The following is a 6,300-nucleotide window of genomic DNA, read 5'->3' on the forward strand; positions in this document are numbered from 1 at the left end:
GGGCCAGGGGGGCCCCCTTTAAAAAAAACCAAAAAAAAAAAAAAAAAAAAAAAAAATCCAGTATCTCTGAAAGGTAAGAACTTGTGTCTTTGCATAATCACAACACCACTGATCACCCCTAAGGAACAACAGTAACCTTTACTAATAATACCATATTCAATGACAACTCAAGTTCCAGTCCACTGGGGACTGCAGTCCTTCCCTCAGTCCATTTATTCCCTTCAGGATCCATTCACAATCCACTGATTGTGACTGGCCTCTGGATGTCTTCTTCATTTCTTTCATTGCAATTGTTTCATGACAAGATGTTATTTACCTCTCTGGAGCTTCTCATAACAGACTGCTAATTATGTCAGCACACAGGGTTACAGGCTGTGGAATTGCTTAACGTTGCTTGATGAGTTGAAATTTTCATTGGTTTTAGAAAACAGTCATCATTTTATTTTCAGTTTTCACTCTGGCTCCCTTCACCTTTATTCCTATAATGAGTGCTGCTTAACAGTGCCTGGTGCTCCTGAGTCTCTTGTGGCAGCATTACATGTGAGGGAGGATGATAGGTCTTCACACTAAAGGATTTGATTTGCTTTCAAAAGGTGGATGGGGAAACAGCCATCTTGGGTCAGTTTATTTCTAGAAAGAGCTTGAGGTTTTGAGGTTAGATCCAGCAGAAAGTTGAGCTCATGTTTACTTCTGAGATACAGCACTGATGGGCAAGATCCCAATCCTGCAGGAGTGCTTCCCGTGCCTCCTCCTTGTGGGCCCCACACTCATTGCTGACCCTACAAAAGCTTTGAAACTGCTCAGCTGTGAGCTTCCGCATCAACATTCCCTGCCACCCCCACTGCCAAAGGCTAGGCTCCCCTGTGATGTTTACTTCCGCTTCACCCAGTACTGTTCTTCCTTTTAGCACTCAGGTGCTCTCAGGGTACTGGTTTTTGTTTTGCCTAGTTTTACTGATTTTTAGAGTCAATGAATATTACCTGCTTTGCTAGAAACCCTGGAGATATATTTTTTTTAAGTTTTTATTGAGCTTTTGTAATTTCATAAAACAGTTCTTAATCAAATTTAGACCCCCTCCCCCATCCATGCCCCCTGTGGAGGTTTGAATGAGAATGTCCCCTATAGGCTCCAAGTATTTGGACATTTTGTCCCCAGTTTGTGGCACCTTTTTAGGAGATCTTAGAAGGTGTGGCTGTGCTCCGGGAAGCATGTCACTTGGGGCAGGCTTAGAGAGTTCTTAAGCCTTGCCAGGTCTCCAGTTTCTCTTTTGTTTCCTCTGCGTACTTGAAGATGTGAGAGCTTAGCTTCCCTCCTCCTCCAGTCACTTCTGCCCCCATGCCTTCCTCCACGATGGGCTCTTGCCCCTTTAGAACTGTAAGCTCAAATAAACTCTTACTTTTATAAGTTCCTTTGGTCAGTGTTTCTATCACAGCAACAGAAAAGTAAATAATATAGTAATTGGCGCCAGGAGTGGGGTGTTGGCTGTGAAGACCCTGACCATGTTGGGTTTTGGAAGAATGTGGAAGACTTTGGAAGTTTGTACTAGAAAAGCAGTTGATTGCTGTAAGCAGAGCTTAATGGGCCATTCTAGTTGGAGCCTGGAAATAAGTAGTGCCAGTGCAGTTCCAGAGGGAAATAGCGACTTAAGCAGCAATTGGGATATTTTGGCAAAGAGTCTGCCTGGAGTCTGCCCACAGCCAAAAAGTTTGCCTGAGGCTAAGTTGAAACGCAATGGACTAATTTCTCTGGCAGAAGAAATTTCAAGACAGCCTAATGTAGAAATGGTGATGTGGCTATTAATGGTGAATATTATGCAGATCTACAGTGAAAAAAGATCACTTGGGGCAGAAAGAAATACAGAATGTACAGCTTGGATTGAAAAAGACCACTGGGAAGATAAATGTTGGACATGTGCTGGGGAGGATCCCTTTGATGAGATTAAAGTGATTAAGGAGGGGCCTAGAGATTTGCACTTAAAAAATGGAGAGAGTGCCTCCAGGGCAAGACTACACCCAGTTAAACCTCAAGCTTGTAAAAGGAAAATGCTTTAGGGGCCACTGAAGAGAAAAGCTGCTAAAAGCAGACTGGGGTCCATCCCAAACATGCAGCCAAACTCAGTGATGTCCTTCACCTGGTGCTTTCTTTAAAGGCATGAAAAATGTAAAAGTGAAGGGGTCATTGGTTCTTCTTCCATGGTTTCAGAGAGCCACTGAGGCCAGGCAGCATGCAGCAGGGATACCCCTGCATAGAGAAGGCCCTGATAGGCCATTGCATGAAGCTGTGAAAGTGAGGCCTGGTTGGCAATGGAGACCCCAGGAAGATGTTCATGATGCCAGAGCTTGAGGCATCTGCCAAGAAGACCTGCATACAGGGAGTGGTACCAGCCCGAGAGAGACGTATGTTGCACACAGCAAAGCTGGAGAGGCGGAGCCATCTAAGCCCTTTGTATGTAAAGTCCCAGAAGTCAAACATGGAGCTACTGGATTTGGTGTTTGTCCTGCTGGTTTTTGGTGGTGTTTTTCCTCACCAGTATTGGTCCAGTATTTCCTCACTGTGCCTCTATTCCTCCCTTTTGCAATGGGAATGTGTATTCCATTCCACTGTATGTTGGGAGTATGTAATTTGTCTTTTGATTTTACAAGGGCTTACAGTTAAATGATTTCCCTGAGTTTCAGAAGAGACTTTGGACTGTGGACTTTTGAGTAGTATTGAGACTGATAAAGACTATGGGGACTTTTAAGGTTGGACTAAATGCATTTTGCATTTTATATGCTCATGAGCCTGTGGGGGCCAGGGGGTGGAATATGGAGGTTTAAATGAGAATATACCCCATAGGCTCTAAGTCTCTAAGTATTTGGACATTTTGTCCCCCGTTGGTGGTGCTGTTTTGGGAGGCCTTAGAAGGTATGGCTATGACTTACCTTCTAGGGAAGCACGTCACTGGGGGTGGACTTAAAATGTTCTTAAGCCTTCCCAGATCCCCAGTTGCTCTTGTTTCCTGTGCCTGCTTGAAGATGTGAGAGCTTAGATTCTCCTCCTCCTACCACCTCTGCCCCCATGCCTCCCTGCTGCAATGGACACTTGCCCCTTGGAACCGTAAGCTCAAATAAACTTCCTTTTATAAGTTCCGTTGGTCAGTGTTCCTATCACAGCAACAGAAAAGTAACTTAATACATCCCCCATTCCCCCACCGGACCTCATTAAGTCCAATCCAATCAAGCATTTGTACCCAGATGTCCTTTAGTGTAAATTTGTCCACCGGAGTCTAGTCAGCCCATCTAAAGATCATATTTAAGGCATACTCTCCTTCACCCAGCATCAGTGAGACTCCAGTAGTTCTCAGTCTAGGGCCAGCCAGCTACTCATTTCTCTCCTCCCCTCTGGGCCCTTGTTTAATTGAGTTGGCATGGGTCCTGTGCTTGTTGCTACCATTGCCACAGGTTCACACATGCAAGCTTCCAGTGGCCTGAAAGCCCCTGCTTCCCTGTGTTATGAACCAGCCCTGGCTCTTACAATTTTTCTGTCCCCTCTTCTGCAATGGTCCTTGAACCATGAGTGTGTGAGGTTCAATATAGGAGTCCTATTCAAGGACACATACACTGCAGTCTCGTCTTCTTTAAAACTTGGCCAGCTGACCCAGCCTCTAGCCCCTGTACAGGAGCATGTGTTGCTCACTGACCTTGATTCCCTGTGAGGAGCCTCCAGTGCTCTCTCTCCACAGTCTGTTGTGATGGACTTCAGATCCCAATGCAAACATCTGACTGGAGAAAAGCCTAGTTTACCACCCAGAAAGTAGGGAGCCTGGAATCTTCTGTGCTCCTTTAGAAATCCAACATCGCCAACTTTTATTTGTGGCCCGCGATTTCCCCACAGAGGATCTTGTCCACGCCAGTTCAAAGCCTAAATTTATGCCATGTGTGACTATGTGTACAAATGCCCAATCACAGTGAGACACGTCAACTAGGAAACAGAGTTTTTCTTCCAGTTTTCAAAATAGTTGTCTGGGTTAAGGTCAAGAATGAAACATTTTAGGTCAAAACTAGAAAGTCTCTTAAATTTTCACCACACCTTTATTAGGATTTTTAAAATTTTTATTTGTGGGGTGTGTGTGGTGTATGTAGAGGCCCAAGAAGGAGGCTGAGTATCTTCCCCTATTGCTCTCCAACTTCTTTTTTGAGATGGTCTCTCACTGAACCTGGAGATTGCTGTTTTGGCTTCTGTGGATCCACCTGTCCCTGCTCCCCAACACTGGGGTTACAGACACACACAGCCATCCCCAGCTTTTACATGGGTGCTGAGGATTCGAACTCAGGTCCTTTTGCACTCTTACTCACTGAGCAATCCTTCTAGCCCCAGGATTTCTTAGCAGAAATTTAATTGCATTTTTACATAGGTAAAATATGCTAGTTTATATGCCTTGTGGGTCTATTCTATATATAATGTATGATTATTTTGTGTTTTTAGTTTTGGATTGTATAACCAGTCTTCATTTGTTATAACAGAATTAACAACAACAACAGCAAAATGGTGTCCTTGAGTTAATTTCCATTTATATTTACAATTTGCTACATATATTTTAGCACTGTTGGATTGCCCGAGACTAATTCAAGTCTTTAAATATTTAATAAAACCACGTGAAAGCTGAGCTTACTTTGTTTTTATCCTGATGGCTCTGGAAACCAACAGTGCTTCAAAGACCTTGATTCTCCAGGATGGAGGTTGTATTAGGTGATATTTGAATGTAAATGTCTCTTTATTTTCAAGCCTTTTGAAGTTCCCATTTCTAAGCCATATTAGCTATATTTGATCTTCTAGATGAAGAAAGATTGGACTATGATTAAGTATTTGTAGCACCATCCTGGAATACATTTTATTCATAGATTAATAAAATATGTGGAGCATGATTTAAGAGGAAATATTTTAGGTCTTTAAATTTAGTTACATAAGCTACAGTCTTTTAAATTCTGTGCAACTAAATCTGTTTGGCTTTAAAAATTAAAAAGTTCAGATACACAGAGTGTGTGTTTCCCAGTCACATATACAGGAAATTTTTGAACTAGCAGTTTTAGCCTTTCAACATAATGAGAGTTATCACTGTGTCATGTGTTGTCCGCAAGTGCGCCCAGCTTTGCTGCATGCCCCTTATAACACCTTACTCTCACACAGTTCTTTCCATGATGTGGAAATGTTAATCAAGTAAAGAACACACATGAGATGATAAATAAGCGTGGCTTCCTTTCCCTTGTCCCTTCACATTCTTAGCCCATGATTCTAATGTTACTGAAGAAATTGTAGCAAAAACATTGAAATGCTCAGCTTCTGTTTTAAATCTTTAGGCTTCCAAAAGATTCAAACAAGACTTAGCATGGTAATCAGGGTTTATGCTGGCCTGCAGGATATCTGTGTAATCCTCTGGGAGTGCACCTGCAACCTATGAATATGAACTGTCACTCCCTTGACTCAGTGGCATTAGGTGGCAAAGGTGATGGTGTAATCATCCCTGTGATTATATGCTGTCGCTCTTTAGCTGGCTGGGGAAAGAAATCCTGACTTTGAAGAAATAAGCTTATAGGCATATAAAAGGGCCACATGACTGCACTCTGCAGGTGGCCTCTAGAAACTGAGGTGGATCCTCAGTTGAGGATTGGGGATATCAGTACCAGCCAAAAGGATGCTGAGTACTGCTTTAGTAAGCAGCTTACCTCCAGTATACAAATGGCATGAAAACCACTCTATCAGAGACATTTCAGCAGGCACATTCACCCCTATAAGCCAGCTGACCTACACTGTGGTGGGATCAACTGTAACAGGACAGGCCCCCTTGTAGTATGGATAACCTGAAACTGATTCTGGGTAGTATTACCACTAATACCTGCCTATGCAAATTAGAGACCTTGTACCCCACCCCTGCCCCATACCACCTTATCTACACTTTGTCTTTTTGAAGTTTCAATTACCCATAGTTAACTGTGATCTAAAAATATTATATAGAAAATTTCTGAAATAATTCATAAGTTCACCTTGTGGACTGTTCTGGGTAGCAGGATAAAAATCTCTCTGTTCCAGTGGCCTGTCCAAGGCTGGAATCATTTTTGTTCAGTGAATCCTTGCTCTCTATATAACAACTGCCTAGTCCTTAGTTGCTGTCTTGGCTAGCAAACGTACATAGTCCTTGCAGTCATTCAGGTACCTCTTATTTTTACTTCATGCACAAAAGTGGAGATGCTGGTAATTCTAATATGTCAAAGGAAAGCTAAGGGAGCTTTACTTTTATCACAAAATTGTTATGCTTTAAGTTTT

This window comes from Nannospalax galili, unplaced genomic scaffold (assembly GCF_000622305.1).
Source record: "Nannospalax galili isolate Female #2095 unplaced genomic scaffold, S.galili_v1.0 scaffold43, whole genome shotgun sequence".
Taxonomy (NCBI): Eukaryota; Metazoa; Chordata; class Mammalia; order Rodentia; family Spalacidae; genus Nannospalax; species Nannospalax galili.